The sequence below is a fragment of the Mus musculus genome, chromosome 1, assembly GCF_000001635.26.
Source record: "Mus musculus strain C57BL/6J chromosome 1, GRCm38.p6 C57BL/6J".
Classification (NCBI taxonomy): domain Eukaryota; kingdom Metazoa; phylum Chordata; class Mammalia; order Rodentia; family Muridae; genus Mus; species Mus musculus.
Genome location: NC_000067.6, coordinates 26750982 through 26777536, shown reverse-complemented (window position 1 = coordinate 26777536; position 26555 = coordinate 26750982). Strand labels below are relative to the sequence as shown.

At 33.4% G+C, this 26555-nt stretch overlaps 1 long non-coding RNA gene across 5 annotated transcripts in view; it reads right to left on the bottom strand.

Moving 5' to 3' along the window:
* Nucleotides 1-2516: 2516 nt before the first annotated feature.
* Gm31136 overlaps nucleotides 2517-26555 on the bottom strand; it is a 155363-nt gene continuing 131324 nt past the window's right edge. For 2 of the 5 annotated variants that reach the window (XR_001778842.1, XR_001778846.1), the window contains 5 exons: nucleotides 25347-25431; nucleotides 10692-10793; nucleotides 6238-6295; nucleotides 3100-3163; nucleotides 2517-2683 (listed from right to left, as the gene is read on the bottom strand). This is a non-coding gene — a long non-coding RNA (predicted gene, 31136). Of the gene's footprint in view, nucleotides 2684-3099; nucleotides 3164-6237; nucleotides 6296-10654; nucleotides 10794-25346; nucleotides 25432-26555 lie in introns of all 5 variants that reach the window. The other 3 variants (XR_001778843.1, XR_001778844.1, XR_001778847.1) reach the window with 3 other exon arrangements.

The window sequence follows — 26555 nt, the reverse complement described above, 5'->3', positions numbered from 1 at the left end:
GTATACATCCTTGACTAATATCTATTTCAATGTTTATAATTTTATTTAAGATGGGAAAAATGACTGTTAGGGCTTGGTGTTTTATGAAATGTATATACAGCATTGATAATGGTTGAAAATATAATGAAAAATAGGTCAGATCCAATAGAGACTGTGTAATTTATTGTTAAAGGGTTTTCTGGCTCAAAAAAGAATAAAATTGTATAAATGACATTACATCCTAAAAATAAAGATTATTCTTTCAGATCAATTGATGGATAAAACCTTGCATTTATATTTTTGATAGTATTGAAATTTCTCATTGAAAAATAAAATGGAAAATTAAGTAACTATAAAATGTTCACACATAGAAACCATTAAAACATGAATTTAGAAAGATGGCAAAGACAGAATTTAATAATTTCAGTTTTCCATATGACCCAGCAAAATGAATCAAGGATCCAGTTTGAACAAAATAAATCATAAAAACTCCTATTAAATCAGCAAATACAAAATTAATAGCTAAACTACTTCAAAGTAGTCCAGCATCACAAAACTTTAGGCTATACCTGAGAGATGTATTGGATTATTAAAGTGAATACTCTGTCGAGAACAAACAGCCTGGGGGTAAAGAAAAACATAAGGTCTGAGAGTCTACTCTATGTCATTAATAAAAATGAAATTATATAAATAAAATATGAGCATCTTTGGAAGTTTTTTTTTAAGAATGTGTTGCCTGTAATTGTAATTTGTAATTGATACTGGGCAAAATAGAAATATAAGCACATTGAAATTGCACCTATAATATAATATTATTATGCATAGTTCTTACAACTCAGGTATGACTGAGTCTCTGGCAGCCTAAACCTGTTTTGCCCAGTTTACTTAGGCTTAAAATAAACAGCTCTACTTTAAAAATTATAGTTATATGTTTATTGATTAACTGAATGTTTTAATGTGATCTGATGGTATGTGGTGTTGTCTGGGTAGGCCAGAAGGCAACTGCAGGAGTTAGTTATCCTCTGCCCCATAGTTCTTCACAGTCTAACCCAGATCACCTGTCCTGTGACATACACCTTCACTTGATGAGCTGTCTTTCTGGCACATAGCTTCTCTTTCAAATTGATAATTTTAGGCGAAAATAGACACTTTTCTATTCAGTCCTTAGTTACTGTGCTCCGTGATGTATTGAATGCGTTATGATTTTTCTAGTGGTGTATCCTTCCATCTTGTCACAAGTAAATGACCTATCACTGTGATTAGCATCTTAAAGATACGTGGGGAGAAAAGTTGATAAGTCAAAGTTTTGCAACCCAGAGAAATTGATAAATGACTATTGACCCCCAGTTTTTAAATAAATTTGTCCTTTTGCTTTGAGTAAAAGGAGGAAAATAGTCTTGTCTAAGTGTGAATATTTTGTAATTCAATCATTAACAAATGTTCATTTCATTCAATCCTCTATATTTTTTGCTACCAACAAATGAAATGTCAAGAGGTGGGCATACACACATTGTCTACCTGGTAAATACTCTGATTTGGCTCACACATATATTTGTTTCTCCCACTTCATGAAAACAGTTCCTTTTCTTTTTCTTTTTTTTTTTTCTAAACATCTCTTTTTCTGAAATCCTGGATTTGCTAGTATAATTCTGTTCCTTCCATTATTTGAACTTTGATCACAGCTGTTATCTTATTATTTTAACAATTTACTTTTCTTTGTGATAAATTCATGGCATGAGTATGTTGACTAGAATTTTGTAGTTCTAGTTAAACCCATGAAATACAATTAGCATTTGCTATAAGAAACAAGAAACAAAATAACTCTTTAGAAATTAAATTTTATAGATGTAATATACAATTAACAAATAAGATTTCAGGTAGTACTTTTAAAACCTCATTTTTGACGCATGGAAACAAAATCCAACTAGATGATAACTAAAAGCTTTGTCTCTAAGCATTTTTGCTACTTTCCTTTTACTATTCCTAAACACAAATTTCTTTCATGGAAAATAGTAATTTAATTGTAAGTCATGGGTTCATAGGGAAAAAAAAAAAAAAAAAACAACGGTGTTTCAGAGAACTTTTACTAGCAGTCAAACGCTTGACCATTTCCCTTTGTTTCTCCTAAGAAGCATCAGGCAATTGAGTCTCCCAATACATCTTCCCAATGCTTATATTAAAATATACTAATGTGCTGCACTGGGTCACCCACATGATAATCACATATCAGTTAGAATTGTAAATGATCACTTCTCTCCTCAAATTTGCTTTGCCCACACATTCTATTGTTCAAACAGTTCTGCACACAGCTATCATTATTTTATATTTAGGTCATCAAATGAACCTCTGATCTCATTCTTTTATTGCATTTTGCCTGAAACCTTGCATTTATTTTCTTGAAAGTCAGGAACAAAACAAAGGACCCTTGGTAGGTATTCTTGCTTTCCGCGCATGAGTAAAAATACAACATAAAACTCACAGTCTGAGGCTCCGACACATATACATCAGAGGACTTCTTGGTCTGGCCTCAGTGAGAGAAGATGTACCTAACCCTGGAGAGACTTGAGACCCCAGGGAATAGGGAGGAGGCTTGGGAGCGGGAGGGAAGGTTGAGGATCGGGACATCATCCTCTTGGAGATGGAGGAGGAGGAGGAATGAGATGAAGAACTGTCAACTGTTGGAACGAGGTAGATGCACAGGTAACTAGAGTAGACGGTAAAAACCAAAACAAAACAAAAAAGGTTAAAGATAATTTAAAAAACACACTCACTGTTATCACATTTTGTTCACCATTTCTCACTAATAAGAGCTGGGTCAAGGAAAAAACCCATGACATCAATATTTTTTATAAATATTTAGAAGCATAAAATTTGGAAAAGGCAATAATAGAACATTTGTTTTCTTTTCTTTTCTTTTTCTTTTTTTAAGTAATTGTTTTGTCCCAGACTTCTTCATCACATCTCCCCTCTCCTTTGCCTCTGAGATGATGATTCCTTATCCACCCAACACCCCATCCCACCCCACTTCTGTGAGCCCCCTTCCCTGGGGCATCAAGTGTCTACAGGATTAGGCACATCCTCTCCCACTGAGGCCAGACAAGGCAGCCCTGTGCTACATACATGCAGAGGGACACAGACCCTCGGAGCTCCCTGAGGTTCCTGTTAGCTGAAACTGTTAGTCTTCCTATGAGGTTGCCACAGGCGGATGGAGACAGGAGAGAAGGCAAGGAGACATTTGTAATGTTCGAACTACTCTATGATTTTTAAATACTATCAAAACATTTATCTCCTTAAATGTTTATCACTCATTTCTGACAGAAATTAACAAAGTTCTCATCCCATGGGAGAGTAATACAGAAGCACTACAAAATAAGTTAATGTTGAAAAAATAAAGTCCCATTGGTTTATTTATTTGTATGCATAGGTTTTGAGCTATCAAGCTGGTCAAGGACTTTGGTTAAAAGAACAGAGAGATGTTTTGAAGGCAAATGGAGAAAATTGTGAAAATGGGAGAGAAATGATACTAAGTAGAAAGTGTGTAATTAACTAAATTCCTTTTGAACAGGACAGATGGAAATCTGCCACTGACCTACTTTGCAAGCTTCTATTTTGTTCCTTAGTGGGATCTATCTTCTTCCGGCAGTCAAAGACGAACACAGTGCCTTAATTAGTTTATTTTAGTTACCATCTTCAAGATCTCAGCAGCTTTTCCTGTCCCTCTTTCTACACATATTTTTAACATCTTCCTCAGTTCTTCCACCAGTAATTTATTTTCTAAACATTAAGTTGAAAGAATGGTAGCCTATACTTTATTTTAATTTTGGAATATTATTTAAGCACTTCATCAATAAAACTCTCAATAGTTCTAGAAATTGTATTCAATCCTGTTTTTTAGGGATGCACAATTTCATGCCTCAAATCAATTAGAAACGTTTTTAAAACTGGTCACTCTTAACATTTTTCCTATGTGTTAGATCCCTTCTATTTGACACAAGTAATTTATAAACAGGAGTCATCTTGTGATTTTTAATAATAAAAGAGGAATTTTATATTTTTAATATTGTTCTTAAAACTACATATATTAACTTGTATTATTGTTATCGAAATTCTCTTTGCATACTATTTCAAAAATATATCAAATAATTGGTACACTATACAAAAAGTTTTGTTTAAATTTATCTTTATGAAGATTTATGCTTCAAATTAATATACTTGTTTCATTATATTCATTTTTTTTCATTTGTTAGTCATCTTTCAAAATTACTTTGTAATAAAGAATAACAAAAAATGAAACTAAAAGATCTGATAAACAGCAGGACATAAGACCATTGGTAGAAAATTAACTATCTTGAAATCTTATTGGCTCAATTGTTCAGTATTTCCTGTGTAACGTTATTGAATACTCAGTTAAAAATGAAATGGACAAATGTTAAGATTTGTCTTTGTTAACATGGTATATATTTGTAGTCATAGGTGATTGACCTTTATGAATATATATATATATATATATATATATATATATATATATATACACACACACACACACACACATATATATATATCAACTATATTACATCACATTCATATAGTATACCAGATGTAATATGATAGTGATGAACTTAGATAAAAATTCTGAGTGTTGGGATTTAGTTTGTACTTTCCTTGGGAAGATCTGCTGCCCTCACTAAAGATAACATGTGGCTTTGTAGTCAACAGGTCTGGCTTGCCCTTCTGAATGGTCTCCATTCCATATTTATCTTTCCCAGGTGGTGGGTAAGATTTAGTGTCATGTCTGAATAATTCTGCCTCATCATAGAAAAGTTTCCATAATTATCATGACCTATGATTATTTAATTTTTTTATTTCAGTCAGCTGTCTAACAAATAACAAGTCCTGCATCTACATTGCTTCGCTTTCCCTAAAATAATAGCAATCTGTTTTGCTCTGTATGATACCTATTTGGTTTGTTTGGGTTTTTTTTTTTGTTGTTGTTGTTGTTAGCTATTTGGGTGATGACTTATATTGTCTAAAAATATGTGCTATTGAAGTGGGAATTTTAATTTTTTATGTTCACAAGCTAAATTAGTAGATGAAACATAATAATAGCCATATGACTCAGAATGAGTTAAAGAAAATACATTTGGATAGTGCATTTTATTTGTCAAGCCTTTCTTTATTTGGCATTGCTTCTTTGTTGGGGATTTAAGATGGTGTGGTAATATTTTTGCTTGTTCCAGGTACTAACATACTTTTCATTGTGTTTTGAAAAAAAAAAAAGCTCAGAAATCTGATACCATTTTATTTAAATTATTATATTTTACAGAAAATATGGTTACATGAACTATCATTTTTATATAAATTGTATTCGTAAAATATGTTTTAATTGCTCTCAATATATAAAATATTTCACTTTTCAAATTATCCACTTAGCATATTGCTCAACACTCCAATTAAAGCCTGGAAAAAGAACAAGACTGATGTCAACTTGAAACAGAAAAATAATAGCGCCTGAGAATTATGGATGATTACAATCAATAAAAATTCACTTTCACAATAGAAATATATTTGACAAAATATTTGAACTAAATCATCAATATTAATGATTTTCTACTGTGATATTTTATTTCTCAACACGAACTATAGTTTTAATGATAGAGAAATATAATGTAAGTTATTTCATCTTTCATATAAATACATTTTATGTGAACATATTTATTGACATCAAGGAGAATAGTATTAGAGAATAGGTAAAATATGTCTTCTTCAACATCCATATTTTTCGGAAATAACAATCAGAATACTTGATATTATTTTTGCATGATTAAATTTACCTTAATATAGGTATGTTTTTATAGGAAAATTTCTAAGAGAATATGTGGTTTTTCTTGTGTGTATTTCCTTTCTTCCCTGTTCTTATAAAAAGTACTTAATAATCTTGCCGAGTTTCAAAGGTCCCAAGCTAAGTAAATCTATTTAATCTATTTATATGTTTGTTTGTTTTCTTATGATGTAAAGCTGTAGTGAGGATATATCTATATTTAAGATTGTATATGTAATTTAGTTGAGTAAGTTTTCCAGGCAAGGTCCTAGTGACCTACGTGTATTCACTTAGACCTCACCTTGTAAAGAAACTACGAAGCTTGCGATTGATACATGGCTCATTAGGAACATCTAATACATTAGCTGTCGTAATTAGTCAGGAGCTATGCAATCAAAGTCACAATAAATGAAAGCTTACAATATGGTCACAGCACTTACACAAAACGTACAACGTCCCCGGATGTCTTGATGCCATTCAGAGTTTTAGCTGAAGAAACTGAAGCAAAGTAGCAAGAGGACATTCCATCAGGAAGATCCAAATCAACCATTCCTCTTACTCTTTGTTGACTAATGTCTGCTGCTACCTATTTGATATGCTATATTCAGTTCTTCTTTATAGCACTATAAATACTTGTGTGGAAAACTAAGGGAATGGAATGACAAAATTATGATATTTACACCTTGCCTTTGAGAAACAATACAGATGAAAACTTCAGTTGAGTTAGGAAAGGAAAGGCAAATCGTTGGACATATAGTATGGGAAGACAAAAGTGTCTGTAGACAGCCTAGATCATCAAGGTGGCTGTTTTCTGCTTTAAAGGAAATCTTCAAGTATGATTTAATTTTTGTGTTTGCGTTTGTGGATACTGATAAAAGTAGTTGGTGATATATAAATAAAAATAGGGTTATACCTGATTAGATTCATTCTTATTATTTATTTGAGTAAAAAAATTAATCATGTGTATGAATGTACATCTGTATGTAGATGTGAGAACAGATGCCGCAGGATATCAGGGATATCAGATTCCATTGGAACTGGAGTTACAGGTGTACTGTGTAATATGGATTCTGGGAATCAAACTCTTGTCATCTGCAAGAAGAGTATATGCTATTAACTGCATCCAATCTGTCCATTAATAATCTTTTTTCTTCTTCTCTCCTTGTTATTACTTAAAAGGTGATATAATAATATTTTTGACATTTATTCCTACTTCAGAATATGTAATTTCTACTAGACTTTACATATTAATGCACACATTAGAAGAATTTCAGTCACATAGGCACAAAACTATTTCATTCTGAACATTTATTTTATACATTGTATATTAAGAATGACATTTATAAGAAAACCACTATCTTAAAATATGAAGCAATATAATATACAAAACTGTTAACTATGTAGTGTATTTAATAACATTTTTTATGTTAGCGTCCAGGAATCACCACACAAATCACTCAGACACCAGTTTCTAGTACCAGTGCCAGTCTCTGTGGGTCTTCTTTCCTGTTCTTGGTTCTTCTTGATGTAATGGGGGGGCAAGCATCAGTGGAAGTAAGATTTGGTCTTAGGAGATATTTAGGATTACTATATGACATTTACCTATCTAAGATCTCATCCTAAGACAACAGGGTGTTGAATAAAGGGTGAATTTCTAGAGCCTTTCCCTTTTGGCAGATGTCTCTTGTTTGTTAGGCTAGGCAAAGTTTGGAGCAATACATTTCTTTTTTTATTTTTTAAATTTTTATTGGTATATTCTTCATTTACATTTCAAATGCTATCCCAAAAGTCCCCTATGCCCTCTCCTGCCCTGATCCCCTACCCACTCACTCCCACTTCTTGTTCCTTGCATTCCCCTGTACTGGGGCATATAAAGTTTGCAGGACCAAGGGGCCTCTGAAACAGGAGAAGAGAATCACACTTGCAGAAGGAAAATATTTTACACAAGCAAATATGGATTAAACTCGCATTAAATTCATGCACAGATTCACGCATGCACATTTTTAAAATCTTGATTCAAGCCAGTCATACATACATATATATGTATATATGTATATATATATATATATATATATATATATATATACACACACACACACATACATATTTGTTCCATATATATATATATATATATATATATATATATATATATATATATATATATATATATGGAACAAAAGACCAAGTGTCAGTGCAAAAAGAACTCATTTATTCTGGATGAAAATTAGCTCCAATCTTTATTGCATAGAGAAAGGAAAAAGCTTCTACCCTTTTATTGCTAAATGAATTAAGCCCAAGTCTGTAAGAAGGAAGCTTTGTTCTCTTTAAGACTAAGCCTGCCTTGCTATTAAGAAAAGACCTGTTCTGCCCCATGGTAAGGAGAGGCCTGCCTGCTCTTTCTGCTCTCTCTCTTTCTCTCTCTCTGCAGTTTCTTTCTTTTTCCCCTTAGCATTCTGCATATTGTTCCCTTCTTACTTTAAGTTGGTTTATAGTTTCTAAGTTATTTCACTCTGCATTCTCCTTCTAAGCTTGCTCTCTCCTCCTGCTCTGGTATCACAGTAATGCCCTTACTCTCAGAACCATCATTCCCAATCCTATGCCTTTACTTCTCAGTTCTTCCTGAGGTCAGTTATGCCTACGAAGGGTGTCCTCAACTCTGTTCTGTGTCTTCTCTTTGTCCTCAGCACTTAGAGATTTTTCAGAACACACGGTCACGTGGTAAAAAGTTTACACATAAATTCAAATCACTAATAGAATAAGAAGTTCATAACAGAGAATGTTTGCATGCATATCCATTAGGATTAATCATCTGGATAAACACTATTTGTCACAAGCTCAAGAGGTTCATGGAGGATTAAAATCATATAAAAATTAACTATATTGGATATATGTATGCATGTATATATGTACCCATGTATAATTTGAGTATATATGTACATACATACTCAAATTTTAAAATAATATTCTGTATTTAAGTAAGTGATTATTAGAAAAAATGATATTTATGTGAGTTAAAGTGTATAATGTAGGTAGAAAGAACAAAATTTTAGTCAAGTCTTTTATGGTTTCCCATAAATTTAGAATCAACAATAATTTAGCCAAGTGTAAACAAATCAAAATAAGGAAGTACAGTCATTTCTAGAGCTAAATTTAGAAAATAAAAAGAATCTGTTAGATTTTATGTTCTCATCTTTAAACTAATTTGAAAAAAAATTACATAATTATGTCAGTGGGTAATTTCATGCTAACACTTATATGGAGAACAAAATTGTAATATTCAATGCAATCTCACAATTGCAAAATAAGTCTAGAAGGATCCATATAAAATAATATAAATAATAGAATAATAGAAAATCTGAAGATTTAATAATTACATTAAAAAGAATTGAAATCTGACTTATCTGGCATCTACAAAAATTGTAATTATAGAAATGGACATCTACTTCTATTGGTCTCAATAGAACTTTAAAGTTTGGAATTTTTTTACTGTAGGGAAGGAAGAGATTTACATCGGTTAAAGTACCCCTTTATAGTCCATCATTGAGGTAAGTTATGATGTGAATTCAAACAGTGCAGGGACTTTGAGTCAGGAACCCATACAAAGACCATAGAGGAATGTTGCTCACTGAGTCTCTCATCATGGCTTCCTTATTATCCTTTCTTTCTTATATATATACATGTCCATAAGCATCCACATATTTATGTGCATGTCAAAATAGGACAGCATATACATGTACATATATATATATATATATATATATATATATATATATATATATATATATAACTTTTTTCATATCATACCTATTCTTAAATGTGCACTGGGCATTGTAAATGTCATTGCTTTTAATCTTTTTAAAAAGTAATTAATATAATAATCTTAACTATTATGTGAAGACCTCATGAAAGAATTATAAAATTTGCCTGAAGTCACAAGACTTGTAAATGTCACAGTTTGAATATAGATTCAAATTCTGGCATATTCAAATTTCTCTCTTTTCTCTCTTCTCTCTCTCTCCTCTCTCTCTCTCTCTCCCTCTCTCTCTCTCTCTCTCTCTCTCTCTCTCTCTCTCTGCCTCGTCTCTCTCTCCCCCTTCCATGTTTGTGTGTTATGATATATATATACATACATACATATATATATATATATATATATATATATATATATATATACACACACACACTATATATATATATATATATAAAACTATGCTTTGAAATACTCTGCAATAGTAGTCCCCAACTTCTCTAGGAATAACATAATAAAGTGCTGAAGTAAACAAGGCTTCGAAAAAGAATCCACTCTACCTGACCTAATTTTTGTTCATAGCTGTAATTTTTCAATTCACCTAAGGTCACATAAGTGTTCTTTGAATTAATTAATTGCATATTGGGATATACTTGATTAATTGCAAAATGAAATTTAAAATGCCTATTTGTCATGATTAATAGGAAGAACTGTTGCACTCTTTCTTTCACATAGTATAATTGTTGGGATCAGATAATATAATTTATATAGTTATCTGTGAGTAATACATATGAAACTTACTACTAATATTTTTGAGACAGGAACATACATATTTATGTTTTGGGTTAATAGCTTCATGTCTGTGTATGTAAATGAATGATAATAATACAATTTCATTATACAGAATATGCAGGTTGGATTTTTGCATTTAGGAATGTGTGTGTGTTTCTGTGTGTATGTGTGTGTTTATCTGTCTGTATTTGTGTATGTAAGCAATTAATAGAGAAAGAGCTTATAAATTTTCAAGAAAGCAAGGAGAGTAATGTCGGAGGATTGGAAAGGAGAAAATAGAAGAAGAAATTCTTAGTTTTTTCTGTTATTCAAATTACCATTTACATAAAGTTGTAATAGAGTCCTTAAAATTACCGACTTAGCTCATCCATTTCCAAGAAGCTTCCGCTTTGCAATCATCTCTTCCACCAAAATCTCACTAGTGTAGGAACTGCAGGCATGGGTCCTCATACCTGTCTGGGAAAGAAAACAAAAAACAAAAAACAAAACACAAAAACAAAAACAACAAAAAAAAACCCGGTTATCTTAATTTTCATGTTATATTAAATCTCTTTATTTAACACTTCCTTATCACCTCCCAGTCTCCCTCATATGCCCTTCTTGAGCATTCACCTCATTTTTTTTTCGTTATTTGTTCACACACACAAAGACAAACACATATATGTGCATCTGTATATATGTAAATATGCATATGTTGAGGTATATAAATACACATGCACATATACATTTGTAAATATATAAGTACAACATACTCAATGTTTATATAGAAGTTGCAACATTTTTTTTTTTACTCTTGGTTGGAGAAGTATAATGAATGAATGAATTCTTTAAAGAAAGAACTGACATAAACAAATTGATCTAAAAATTGGTAGTTTTAGTAAAATAGAATTTCTATTCTAAGTCATTTTGCAAATGAGGAAGATGATGCTGAATGACAGAAACTTGTTTAAGGTTAACGGCCTAATAACACTGACAGCAACATTAAGATTTTGAATACTATATTTATAACTTTAAACTAATGAAATAAATAGGAGCCACACATACTTTATGGATACCTGTTATAAATAAATATATATTCTTCATGGTTTTAACGTTAACTCCATATGACTTTGTGTTATTCCTTGAGGTGTTCTTTTAAAATGTGAAATGGATAGACAAAGGATTAAAAAAATTTTCCCATATCATGTTACATTTAGAAGTACATAGAGAGTAAAATCCACAAAATTCATAATAAGAAGATTAAAAACTATGCTCTGTGCAGTACTGAACATTTTCATTAGAGAATATAAATTGAAATTAAATGATAAGATTAAAAACCATGCAATTAGAAGGCATAGGGAAGAAACTTTTGCCGTTTTTTAGGAAATTTCAGAATATCAATTTGGTTCATTTTCTACTGAAGTAAATTCACAACTAGAAAGTTATATCAACATTTTACATATATTTTCTAAAATCAGTTTGCAATAGTCGTGATGTTACTTTTTTCATGTCAACTGTAGATACTAAATATTAATCAGTTTAGTGGCTAACTTCATTATTGTCAAGTAGATTATGGGTATAAAGACCTAAAAAAAAAACAAAAACAAAAACAAAAAACAAAATACAACACTGTTGTGATTTCAGTACACCCACAACTTATATTTTTAATGTGAGGTTTTTAGCCCAAATGAATGAGTCAATTTTGAACAAGAACGAGTACAGGCCATAAATAACTAGATGTGAATTTTGCATAATTCAGAAATGTTCAGTTATATATCTGAAATATTCTCTTGGCAGCCTCTGAATTCTTTGAAAGAGAGCAGATGCATAGATTTAATCTCCTGTGGACACTTTCTGGATTCTCCTGAGACGTGGGATTGAATTAGGCTGCAGTTTGCCTCCCGACAGATCCGGTCTGTATGCCATCATTCTGATACCACTCTCTGTCAACTGCCAGTTCGGTAACACGATTTGCCTCTCTAATGCTTGTCTATCTGTTAATCTGTGATAAACCCGAGGTGATGGTGTCTGTCAGGTCAAATTACTTATGACAGTGTCTGGCAGAAATATAAAACAGGAGTTTAGATGAATCATCAATGAATTTCTGTTGTAATATTAATCACAGCTATTATTTTTATTTAAATTTCTACATACAGATAGAACATGCTGTTATAGAAAAAATGCTCTTGTTTTATAATCTTGATTTTTTTTTTCATTTTTAATTTTCTTCATTTCAGATTTTTTTTCTACTGTATTGGATTCTAACTGTTCTAGCAACATAAGCATTCTTGCACATTAAGAGGAAAAACAGAGGAAAGCATTTGTATTTTTTACTTCCAAATTAAAGCATTTCAAATTATCCATAGAAAAGAAAGATAAAAATATGTATGAAAGTGAAAACAGATTTCACTTTTTAATATTAGTCTGGAGTTTAGTGTTTGTTATAATTAGCATATTTTAAAAATATTTTCTAGATTCTTGAATTTCATTCTTTCCAAAAAGCACTACTATTTATAAGTGCAACAGAAATCTCTTATAAAGCAAAATTACTATTTATTATCATTCCATAAATGAAAAGATGAGATATTAAGCTGATGGGAGGATTCCTAAGGGAAGAGATGTTTTGCTATTAGTGTTGAAACTTGAATGCCCTTTGAACCATCCTAGGAATGTTTTCTAATTACAGTTAACATATTGACAGTGAATGAATGGCTTTAGAATATCACATTGTGACTAGAATTCTACTAAACTCTACATAAGTCATAACAAAACCTTTTTTATTAGATATTTTCCTTATTTACATTTCAAATGTTATCCTCTTTCCTGGTTTCCAATTGAAAAGCCCCTATCCCCTCCTCCTTCCCCTGCTCACCAAAACTTTTAAATTAAAAGAGCTTTAACCTAAGGCATGCATAGGAAGTGGTAAAGATATATTGATACCATCAACATGATGAATATGCAATACAGAAAAATACATAAATGAAGCTAATAATTTAAATTCATAATATGAATTAAAGAAAATGTAAAAATGTTTGAAGTTCTGTGGGTTTCATTAGTATAGGAAGTGTTTAGAAATATAATACATATTGTGAAAAGAGATTCTAAAATTTTAAACAATGGTAAACTTTCCACTATTTTATCAGTTAATCTTCAGAACAGCATTCCCCCTAAGCAATATTTTCACAGATATTAGTGGTCTAATTTTGGTAGAAAGCTCACATGGCAAATTTGAAACTTAGAAAATTTTGAATACAACTCTTGGCTTGAGATACAATTTCATTAATACTTAGTAATTATGATGATATGATTATTTTAGGTTTTTTTTTTTTTTTTTTTTTTTTTTTTGAGACAGGGTTTCTCTGTATAGTCCTGGCTGTCCTAGAACTCACTCTGTAGACCAGGCTGGCCTCCAACTCAGAAATCTACCTATCTCTGCCTCCCAAGTGCTGGGATTAAAGGTGTGTGCCACCATGCCCGGCTATGATGATATGATTTTTAAAATACAAAATAGTGCATATTGATAACTACCTTGACTATTTTACTCAATTACTGAGTAAATTTTACCTATTTATATTCTAGAAAGTGAAATTGCCATTTATTAAAGGAATGCAGCTAAAAGCATGATATTAGATTACATATACATATATATCATTTTTGTTCTATAAAAAAATGTAGTTAAGTGCCATCTATATGACGTAGTTTACAGAATACTTTATAATGGAGATGAAAGGTGTATTTTTTAAGCTCTTTTTCCATCAAATATCAAGATGTACTTCAGTCTCCTCTTTCTCAATTTCTGTACCTGAATTCTCCAGAAATCTTGTATAATACACTATAAGTACAGTAGATATTTTGGATAGCAGTACAGTTGAGGAGAGTAGAGCAGCACACAGAGAGGGAGAAGGAGGCAGTCTTACCAGGAGAAACTTACATGGACAGTTTAGAGTAAGAACAACCTAGAAATAGGCAGGGGCAGAATGAACAAGGGAACGAGAAGGAGCCACAAGATTAGAAATAATTGCTAGAGTTAATTTGAGGGCAAGCACAGAGATTCAGAGGTCACGAGAAAAGCTAGATTGAATAAGTCAGCTAGGAGAGGAGGTTAAGTCAGAATGGCTGAGTTGAATCAGCCAGCTAGAGCTAAGAAAGATCAAGAATAGGTGAGCTTATTCAGCGAGAATTCTCAGAGGCTGTAACCTTCTGGGCCTAGATTAGATTGTATGGAGGCCAGACACTTCCAGGCCTAGGTCTAGGTTAGTAGACTGAAGCAGTAAGCCTCCCAGACAATAATTACTACAGGAGAATATAAGTTAATTTTACATATTTATTTCCAGTTTTTTTTTTTTTTTAGTTATTCTGAGATATTCCACTTTATGTTGTTAGGTATGTGTATGGGTGTCTTAGCTTTCTGATTGCTAGGATAATAGGTGATCAATGCACTCTTCAGTGGATTTTGGTTATTTCAATCTAGAGAGTGTAGAAATAGTAGTTAAAATGCAAGAGAAGAAGACTCTGCTAGCTAAACTCAGCAAACAAGTAAAATAAAAGCAACTTTAGTTCACACTACTGATGTTAGCTTTGACATTTGAAGCCTCTAATCTCTTATTACATTAATTATTTGATGAAAAAATTTACATATGTATTCGCTTGTTCCCAGAATTTGAAGGTTACACCACCCCTGATATGTCCATCATGAAGAATAGACGTACCCAGGCTGATGCCCACTTCCTAGGGAGCTGTAGTCAAGGGTTAATGAAGCCTGCCCAAGGAGCATATGCTTTCTCCTCTCCCACTGGCAGAAGGGCTGAATGCACTCTGGCTTTTGTTTCTTGGGAACTCAGATGTGAATGCAAACTATAACTTTCTAAATTTCTATTTAATCTCTAATATTATCATATCTAGCCATGTTTCTCAAGATATAAAATGCTTTGAATAGAATTTGTTACTTAGGAGCTAAGGTTGCTAATTAACTTTGTTTTGCAACAAATTCATCCAGAGAAGTCAAAATGTTCTTTTAGTTTAAGCATTATAAAACAAGCAGACTCTTTTGTCAGAATTCTACCATTTCTGCTTTTCAGCACCTCGCTGTAGATGATTCTTGAAGAGGTTTTGTCTTCTGCTCTCAAATCTCCCTAAACCTTTGAACCACTGAAAACACTTTCCACAGCAAAGATTTTAGGATCAGTGATAAAGAAATGAGATATGCAATTGCTCAGCCATTGAAGGCTAAGGCTCACAACCAAAAAGACAAAATCCACACAAGGATTTTGTGGACTCCTGTTGTTTTGAATTTCCCTGTGAGTAGTGCTATCTTGCTATCTGCACCTTCTAAAAAGCCTTAAGCTTTCTAACCCTCTACTTTCCCTAGATGAAGTTACTTTTTGTAGTATAATGGAAGCTATCCACTGCTTGTCAAATAGAGGTAGAATAGATGTTATACCAACATTTCTGGAGAATGTAAAAGAGCATATGCTTATATCACGTAATTTAGATATTGGCAAAATAATTGCCTAAGTAAATATTAAACTTAGGTTGCAAATATATTTTTTGATCTTAAATTCTCAGGTCATTGTAAAAGTCATGATTACGTAAGAAAGCCTAAAATTGAGCCAAGTGTATATCATAGTATTAAAGACAAACAAAAATACTCAAATACAACTGAAAAATTAGTTGATGTATAATACAAGTAATTTTTTAATATTAAACAAGAACTTTAAAATTTAAACTTAAAAGTTTTAGTAGTACATTTTAATTGCAGATTTATTTTTTTTTTATTCTAGACATTAATCCTAGTTTCTCTATTTTGAAATGTTCTCTGTATTTAAACATATAGTGGTATTTTTTAATGAAAAGCATAGTTTTATTGTATTTTACTGTAAGCAACATTTACTATTTTGAATCTTTTCTAATTTTTACCTATACTTTCTTTTTGTCATGATAAAATATATAAATAATTAGCTGTTAATTATTTTTATAAATATTTATAATGTCTATAGAAATGGTTTGGCAAGAATTTTTATGAAAATTTTCTTATTAATGAAATAGTTATTTTTAAAATTTCCATATGCATTAATTATATGCATATATTACAACATGTATACATATCTCTGCATGCAGGCACAGGAGCTTTTAGAATTTCTACACCAGAGAATATTCTACTTCATCTGGCTACTTTTCAAAGTGTTCAGATATTTATACTCCCAGTAGAAGTTTGATTTTTTTTCCTCCATCACCACCATTTGAAAGGCTCCTCTTTTCTTTTATGTTGATGTAATGAGAGTATAGCTGTTACCTAAGTAGGGCTCGATGTTTAATTAGGTTAGTTGAACTTACATCACACACTATCCCACAAGAACAAGGCAGCATACTAGGTAACTATGATATATTTTAAAGGAAATACTAACTGACATCTGCTGATCTTCCTTCTGAACCTCTGGAGTGAATTCAGCACATTTTCTCTCTGATGTTACTGTTGCTGTTTGTGCTACATGCTCACATTATGCCCAGATGTTTAATGTGAATCTCTTAATGTTTTGCTGAAGTTAGCTTTGAAGTTTGAGCCCTCTAACTTTGTACTACATTAATCTGTGATGGAAAAATGCACCTATGTGCTTACATAGTACCTTGCAGCTCCTCCATAAGTTTCTTTTGGCAAAAATCTCTCAGATACTTATTCTCATTTTCATAAATAGAAATATACACAAAGGAAAGAATATGATCTATTTATTTTTCTTGGTGATGGTAAAGAAAAACTCAGGTCCTGAGATCCTCATAGGACTCTTGACTAAGACAAACTGTAGCTTCGCCACCTCAGATGACTGCCTCTGTATGACTGATGGTCTTATTTGCAGAAAGAGGCATGGACAAGCATAATCCTCGGTCATATCTCTTGGTGTGCTTGATACGACCCTAAGAGAGCTCCTCGGCTCTCTGGGTTTTACAAGGGCTCTCTCCAGTACTACAAAGCCTCTTAAGCCTCTTGGCTCTAAGAGCCTTGCCTGTTATTCATAATGCAAACTCAGTCATCCCTCTCTTGACCATAGGAGGCCAAATGGCCAAACTGCTGGCGCTCAGCTAAGGGCCCTCCAATATTTATTCATCAAAATTGCAAGAGCTCATGAGTTCTGTGCATGTCACATAGGAGCGGAGCAGAGCTGAAAGGAGAGCAGTGCAAAGTAAACACTGCTATCACATTTCCTTCAGCTCTTCCCATTTGTTTACTTTGTATCCTTCTCTAATTTTATTTATTTATTTATATTTGGTTCTGACAACAAAACCAGAACCAAGTTCATGTGTTCATGCCAGGAATGTGCTGCACCATGGAGCTGCATCTTTTGACTTTTGATTTGGGGCCAAAGTTTCATTAAGTGATACTGACTACCTTAGAAATAACTCTGAGACCCAGACAAGCATTGCCTGTGTGATTCTCTTCCCTGAATCTACACTGAGGTGGTATAATATTAGGCCCTACTTGATCAAAGATAAGTAACAAAGATAGATTAATGTATATATGTCATCCCAGTTCCTATAGTCATAATATCTCTAATAATAATAATGCAATTATCAGAGCTCATCTAGTATTGTTTATTAAATAGTATTAAGTAGAAATATAACATTTCCTCATATATGTATTCTGTCTCTGGGACATAAGCCGGAACGGACATCTGATTGTTCCTTTTCTCAGATAACCTGCAGGGGTAACTAAACCAAATTTCCTCATTATCCCTTTGTTCTTCATGATGAACTCTCCTGAGAAGCATCAACTAATTATTGTGTGTCCACATATTTTGAAATTTAAAGTGATTTAGTAAGCCCTAAGTGTTATTAAATGTGAGCCTTCTGTAATAGAATTATACAACGAGTATGTTGCTTTTTATGAATGAAGTAAATGTTCTTAAAAAGAGGGTAAACAGATCCCTTCTGTCTGTCTGACATCTATAGAATGCTCCTGAAAGTGTCATTTATGAGTCAGAGTCACCAACAGAAACTGCATCTGCCTCAGTTTGTGTTATTGCTTATATGCTGCTTAATCTATGATATCATTCTGATGTAAAATATCTCCATATTTACATTGGACAATATGGCCAATGCAGTGTGTAAGTAAAAATATTTATAGGTGTAGATAGATGGATAGATAGATAGATAGATAGATAGATATATCGATATCAATATCAATATAGATATAGAGATATAGATATATAGCATAGTGTTAATATAAATATCTATACACATATATACATACATATGTGCTACACATATTACTCCTAACCTTATGCCCTAGAAATCAATAAAGACACCTTTCTTTCCCTTTTCATAGCTGCATAATAGTCAGCAACTTTAATTTAACAGACTCATTTAACAAATCTTTAGAAAAAGTGCACATAAGCTGTATTCAGTTTTTGAATATTGCAAACCTGATGAGCATACATTTTCCTTCTTCCAGGACAGAAGTTTTGGGGTGTGTATAAGTTTAATAACAATTGCTGGACTTTCTTCCATAGAATTGTACCATTTTAAGTTGCCACGAGCAAAGCACATTACTCCTCAAACTTATGTCAAGTTCATGCTGCCTTATTGGAAAATATTTCCCATTTATTTGGTAAATTATTAACTAGCCCTTTTATTTGTAGGTTTTTACTAAAGTCAAACCACTGGTCCTTGTCTGGTTTCCTTTGAAATCCACTTGAAAGCTTCTCTGTATGGTTGGAATGTAGTAGTATAATATGGTTAAAGTAAACATCTGCTGCCTGTTTAAGCAATACCTAGGTCTTCTTGGTAGTCAGCTAGTAGCTGAATGAGAAAAATCACTAAACCTGACCATTCTGCTGCATTTGAGCATCCTTCTGTAATCAGGGGGATTAGGAGCTTTCTTCTAGAAGCAAATCCTTTCAAGTATGTTGAAACCACTATACTTGCATCTGCAATTAGTTGTGGTGTGTAGCCAATTCCTGAGTTTACTCTAAAAATCTTTTCTATTACCACAGAAGAGATTCCATGTTTATTAAGTAATTTATCACTTTATTATTACTATTATTATTGTTGCTACTGTGCTGTATCCATGTGGTATGTGTATGCATATGGTGTGTGTGTGTGTATGCATATGGTGTGTGTGTGTGTGTGTGTGTGTATGCATATGGTGTGTGTGTGTGTGTGTGTGTGTATGCATATGGGGTGTGTGTGTGTGTGTGTGTGTGTGTGTGTGTGTGTGCGCGCGTGCGCGAGCACGCGGGCACCAGTGTCATTGCAGGGGTGTTTATGGATGGTGGTCAGAGGTCAACCTTTTATCTTCACATATTTCCTGGATTTTAACTCAGGTCATCTCTGTTATGCTGTCAATGTTTTACCTGCTGAAGTATCTTCTTCTCTTGGATTGCTTTTTATTCTCTTGATCTCTTCAGCATTAAGTTTTCTTAGTCTCAACTCTATGGTCCTTATTGAGTACAAATTAAGTATCTTTCAACCTTTTTGCTATTCTCTTAAAAACTAGTATTTCGCTCTAAACTTGGCCAAACAAAGGCAGCAATAGACACTTTGTTGACAGTATCCTGGACTTCCCCCAAGTTTCCTGAGCTGAGTTAATTAATCTATCACTTTAAATGCAAACGCACTTTCAGGGTAAAAGCATAGATGTTGGATTATTCTATAAGAGATCATCATTGTGGTGGAAATGTGTTAACAATAGACTGTCTAATTCATGACATCCAGGAGACACAAGAGGATTCACAAAGGGAACCAGAAAGGGAGAAAATACAGAGGAGCTATACAGAGGCATAGGGAGAAAGACATGTATACACCCAGTGACTTGCTTCCTTAAGAAAGTCCTGTCCCTCATTCCAATTATACCAAATTATAAATCCATCAGTGACAACCAATTAGTATGCTCTTACTCTAATGCCAATTGGTCATTCCTCAAAATATTCATAAAAATATAATTATATATACTGAGCCAGTTAGTTTTAGAAACATATATGTATATGTGTGCAAACATGTACATATATGAATTTTTACAACAATTCATAAAAAAGAGGACACTGATTTGAAAGAGAAAAAGGCAATATGGGATGGTTGGGAGGTAGAAAAAGAAGGGGAGACATGATGTGATTATACTATAATCTCAAAAATAAATGAAAGGAAAATCAATGCTTGAATTAAACCATTCAGAAAATAAGATCACTAATAATCCAAACATTTCCCGGAAGTCAGAGCGTAGCACTGAGTTTAAAAAACAAAAAACAAAAAAACAAAAACAAAACCACAGTTTATCTGTTCACATTTAAATTTTGCATTAATTTCTTAATTTACTTTAGGTCACCAGCAGAGCTTCTCCCCGCCCTCTTCTCCCAGACTCTCCCTCTCACCTCACCTTCCCCTTATCGTTTTTCTTCCTTTCTCCTCAAAAAAGGAGAGGATTCCCAAGAATATCAACAGACCTTGGAATCTGAAGTTGCAGTATGACTAGATACACCTTGCCTATTGAGACTAGACAGGGCAGACAGGGAAAAGCAATGCAAAGGCAGGAGTCAGATACATCTCCTGTTCCTGCTGTTAGTCCCACATGAAGACCCACCTGCCAACTGGTACCCATGTGCAGGGGGCCAATGTCCATTCCAGGAATGCTCTCTATTTGGCAGTTCTGTCTCTGTGGGACCCTAAGGGCATAGGTTAGTTGATTCTATAAGGGCTTGGGGGTGTTCTTGACCCTTCTGGCTCCTTCAATCCTTCTTCCCCCTATTCCACAGGATTCTACAAGCTCCATCTAATGTTTGATTGTGGGTCTCTGCATCTCTTTCTATCAGTTTCTGGGTAAAGCCTCTCAGATGAGAGTCATGTTAGGCTCTTGTCTGCAAGTGTAGCAGAATATCACTATCAGTGTCAGAGATGGACTCCCTCTCCTGCCGTGAATATCAAGTGGGGTGAATCATTGCTTGCCAATCCCCTCATTTTCTCTGGCACCATTACACCTGCACATCCTATATTGCATCTGATTTTAATAATATGAACACCTATTTATATATAGGCATAAGACAGTAAATAGAAGAGTCGTTCTAAAAGTTTTATTGAAGGGCACTCATTGCATTACAGTTCTTTCACCTAATGTTATGTCAGGCTCTATTGGTTTTTCATTAAAACACTGGAAATAAACATGGGACTACAATAATTAATAGCTCATTAATATTAAGTACTTTAATTAATTCCTCTAGTACACTGAGGATACACTAATAGAAGCTTTCTAAATGTGATTATTAATAGGAGCAGTGAAATTTATATTTCAGATATGGGAGTAAGTGTAGTTTGATGCAGATGTGGGGACCTGAGAGGGTTTGAAAGTAGCTATATGCAATGTTTGGAGAGGGGTGTGCGTACATAGTACTGTCAGGTAGAGAAAATATGCTGCCAAGTGCACCATTTGAAAGAGGAAGTAGTGTACATAACACAAACCAAGCACTGTACCAGGCTGCTAAGCTTTCCCCTGTGGTCACCTGCTTCACTTCAGATCAAACTAACAGACCACCAACTTATACCAAATTCAAAGCTAGTAACTCCATCAGGTCATACATGAGGTTTACAGCATGCATTTCCCAGCTCTGGATTAACCTATGCCCTAGATGACTTTTTGTTGTTTAAACAAAAATTATGACAAAAACAAAGTTGTTCAGGAAAGGGTTCATTTGCAGTATATGTCTAAGTCACAGCTTGTCCCTTTACTTATGGGATGTTAAGGCAGAAACTCAAACAGAGCAGGAACCTGGAGTTGAAGCAAAGATAAGAAAGAACTGTTTGCTGACGTTCTTGAATGGATTGTTCAACCTGCTGTCCTATGCATCCAGGCCCACCGTGGCAAGTAGTGACACTCCCCACAGAGGGCTGGCTCCTGTCTCCTCAATTACAAATGAAGACAATGGCCCACAGATGGAGCCACAAGCCAATATGATGGAAACATTTTCTCAGTGAGATTTCCTCTTCACAGATGACCCTAGCTTATATCAAGTTGACAACACACCAACAAGTATAATGTACCTGCCTGAGCTTTCCTCCAGTGTGTTTGTAAAGTACCTTGATTTATCTCTGTGAAAGAAATAACCCTCAAATCAAAAGGAATAAGAAAGATGGTTTATTTTGGAGGCAGATATGAATGACTATCACAAGGAGCAGAGTTCAGTTTTCCCAAAGTATCATTTGCAGTAAAATATCAATTTTGCGAAGTTCTTTAATAACATTACAAAGAAAATCATCAAATGGGTTGGTAAAAACATTGAATTGCCTGGCCACAGCAGAGTGGAAGAAAATATGCTATAGGCTTTAGATGTTGGCTAGCAACCTTCTTATCACGATGGTGGTTAGAAACCAGGGGTCAGTTTGTGCATTGTAAATGATTTTTAATGATTATAAAGATGTTAGGTCATGTACAGGGACTTATGATGTCACATGATAAGTTGGCTGTTGACTTTGTAACATTTTACTCTCTACACAGCATTGAAGTTCTAAGCTGTCAATCAATCTTTGCAGTTACACTTCTTTCCAAGAATTCTCAGTCACATTTTAAAAATAAAACCTCAAAAACAGTTAGCAGGTTGGAAGGTAGTGTGTGGGACGACTTGTGTCTGTGTTCTTAGGCCACAGGCACTCATATTTGCTGCAAATATGCTATCATTTATTTATTTAGATGTAAGAGTTGTCTTTGAAGCAATAATGCAAAATTTGACAGAATAAAGGCATGTGAATAGACTACCCTTAACATGATCAAAATGTCTTCTCACCAGCACAATATTACAACTGGAGTTTTATGATATAAAATGGCAAGTGATTAATTTTGACGTTTATGACATTTGCAATCAGTACAATTTGGATTAGAGGCATACATTTGGGCAGCCTTGTTATTTAAAACTTAGACTGCCTAAATAAGAACTTTGTGGTTGTATACTCATGACATAAAGTAGAAATTCAGAAAATATGATATTTATGGTTATCAAATTATTTTAAATGGGTAAAAGGTTTAAAAGCTTTGTTTTTGTTAATCATGTAGATCATCATACCAATTTTAACTTTGCTTCAAAAGTAGACTGTGTGTCTGTTTAATTGTATATGTGCATTTGTGATGCTGATTGTTAGGGGTTTCTTTATATGTTAAGTATATTTATGTTTCCTAGGTAACCTTCCTAAATTGCAAAGCTTAGACAAACACATTAGTAAGCTTGTGTCACTTAAATGATAATTGTTAACGGTAGTATCTTTATTCCATGCGTATGTTATATGATGTCTTTTTTCCTCTGGGAATAGCACAATGCTGTATTGGACTTAGCACAGTAGCCATGGCTTCTAAAAGAGAATAATGCATTGGTAGTCAGGCCCATGGCAATAGTGGTACAAATAATTATAAAATCATAAAAAAAAGAGCAAGGAGACCCTCACCTGGAATTATAACTATTGCACCAATACCCCAGTTGTAAACAATCTTCTATTGTTGTATAGTCTATAGAAGTATAAGGTAACTAAACTGGATATTTCCATGACCTAGCTACCATTAAGATCAACATCAGTGATGAGGTGGGACTTTTTTATACTGCAAATTATTTTGGTGCTGCCTCTGTTCCTGTAAGAAACCACTCACCTATGCACCACACATAAGCCTTTTTAAATATGATTTACCAAACTTGACCCTGGTATTATCATATGTTGGCTTGTCATTCTTGGCATCTCTGCTGAATAGATGTCTTTCCATATCTGTTAATTAAAATAATTACAATGCCTATGTCCATCACAATACATGCCATTCTATAGAAGCCATTCTATGCTGATTTACTAGTAAAAATTATTAGACAGTGATGCCCTAAGGAAGACAGCAATAGATAGGTACATTCTACCTTATCTAGAATGTATTTTCATATAATCCTAGTCAAATTTAATAAAGATAAATATATAATAACATATCTTTTCTGACAAATTATGTAACTGTTTAACCCATAAAAATTATCATGTATCCTGAAAAGGCTTTAGAAGTGTGTCAATGTTCTCACATATTATCAATAATTATGGCGTTCAAATGTTATGTTCAATGGAAATGGATTGCTTTGTCAGTTGCTAACTTTTCTATAGAATTTTAATCATGGTCATTATACATCATTCGCATCTGCAACTTTCATTCTTTTCTAAAGAAAATGTTAAGTCATGGAAATTCCAAATGCTTGCCTAGATTTTTTTAAGTATTTGCTTCTGTGGGTGAGTGCATGTATGTGTGTGTGTGTGTGTGTGTGTGTGTGTGTGTGTGTGTGTGGTTCTTTTGTAAAATTTTGTTCTATTGATATTATGCAGAAATACATTTTCTTAAAAAATTATGTAATGACAAGACACACCCACCAACAGGAGACATTATACCTAGGTTGAACTCACTCAAAGTATATTCACACAAGTCACATTCTATACATCTTAGCTGTTGGAATCTGACTTTTTATTGACATATATCAATGTCTTTTCTACCCCAGTGGGATCACGTCAGACATATACAAATTTCTTCATAGACATGAATATCAAACTATACCAAATAAGAAAATTATTAATTGATAATAATAATTGATACAACCATCAGGCAAAATTTTATAGAAATCATGGGGAAATTTATCACATTCAAAATAAACTCAAGCTGTAAATAATGGCATGTGCCTGTAATCTGAACACTTCAGAGGCTGAGGCAGGAGGATGATGAGTTTTGTTCCAGCTAGGGGTACACAAAAGACCTTCTGTTTTGAGTGATTGTCCTTCCAGAAGCTTCCATCTTGGGTTGCTTAACTGTGCCTGCTCACAAAATCATCCCAGTTAGGGTTGCTGATAGTGTACACTTCCTCGTGAAGATGTGAGAAGGGTCATGAGATGCTCTTCAGCCTCTAGTCTGTGTTTTTAAAACTTGTTGTATGCAACTCTGCCTATTTTTTTTTTTATGCAATTACAGGGAAACACTCATCCCTGCTGAGCATAGCCTTTGCAGGTGCAGCCTATTGGGAGAGGAAAACCACGGGTCTCTAAGCAACTTCTCACCTGTGTTCTATAAGGAAGCCCAGGAAACACAATGTTTATCCAGAGTGAACTTTGCATACATTTTGCCTCCTTTTGCTGCCAGGACCTTGGAGAAAAAAAGATAGACTTGCAGATACAAGCCATGACACTCTAATAATTGAAACTATTAGACACTGGCATTTACTAAGTATATCTTCAAACAAGTGCAATCTCCTTTATATAAAAAACACATTTTCATTAGGTGCTAAAGTAACATTAAATGTACACACACACACACATCATACACATCTTATCACTATGTTACTCTTTAAATTGAACAAATGTGGACTTATTTCTAAAGAAAAAATTAAGAATGATTTATGGTCCTGAAATGCTTTTAATTCTAATTATTATAATAAAAATATACAGTGGAAACAAGTTGAATGTTTTATAAGTTGCTGATCATGCTTTGATTTGGTTTGTAATATCTTTATAATGCTGATAGTGGTTATGAGCTGATTTTCCGCATAGGAAGAACAAAACAGCTCATTTCTTCCAGATAAAAATGTAATGGATTTTGCATAAGCAAAAGAAGTTGAACTTAAAACTGACCTTCAGCTGGGCGTGGTGGCACACGCCTTTAATCCCAGCACCTGGGAGGCAGAAGCAGGTGGATTTCTGAGTTCGAGGCCAGCCTGATCTACAAAGGGAGTTCCAGGACAGCCAGAGCTCTACAGAGAAACCCTGTCTCAAAAAGAAAAACAAAAAACAAAAAACAAAACAACAACAACAACAAAAAACTGACCTTCAAAGAGGAATAGATAAGTAGACAAGGAAAGTTTTATATACAACCTTTCTGGAAAATAATGTAAAATAAATATACTTGGAGAAAGACTACTACAGAGTTTAAAAAGAAGTGGAAAAACTTCTACCTGAAATTCAATAGTCTTAAATTTAAAGAATAGTGTCTGGTCTAGGAGACATAGGAAGCTATACTACACCACAGGAGAATTACATGGCATCATAGGAAAGCTATTTAACAACACAGAGTGGTATGATTAAAGCTTAAGTAACTAAATCCTCTGTGACATGCTGTTTTTATATGGCTGTTTATTAATATACTTCATTGCCAGATACTTCTTCTGTCAGATCTTAAAAATAATTTTACTGTGGAGATTTACCTAAAAATTATTGTAAAAATTTCTACATAGTATATATTTCCAGTTATCTTTTTTTCTTTGTAAAGTTTGA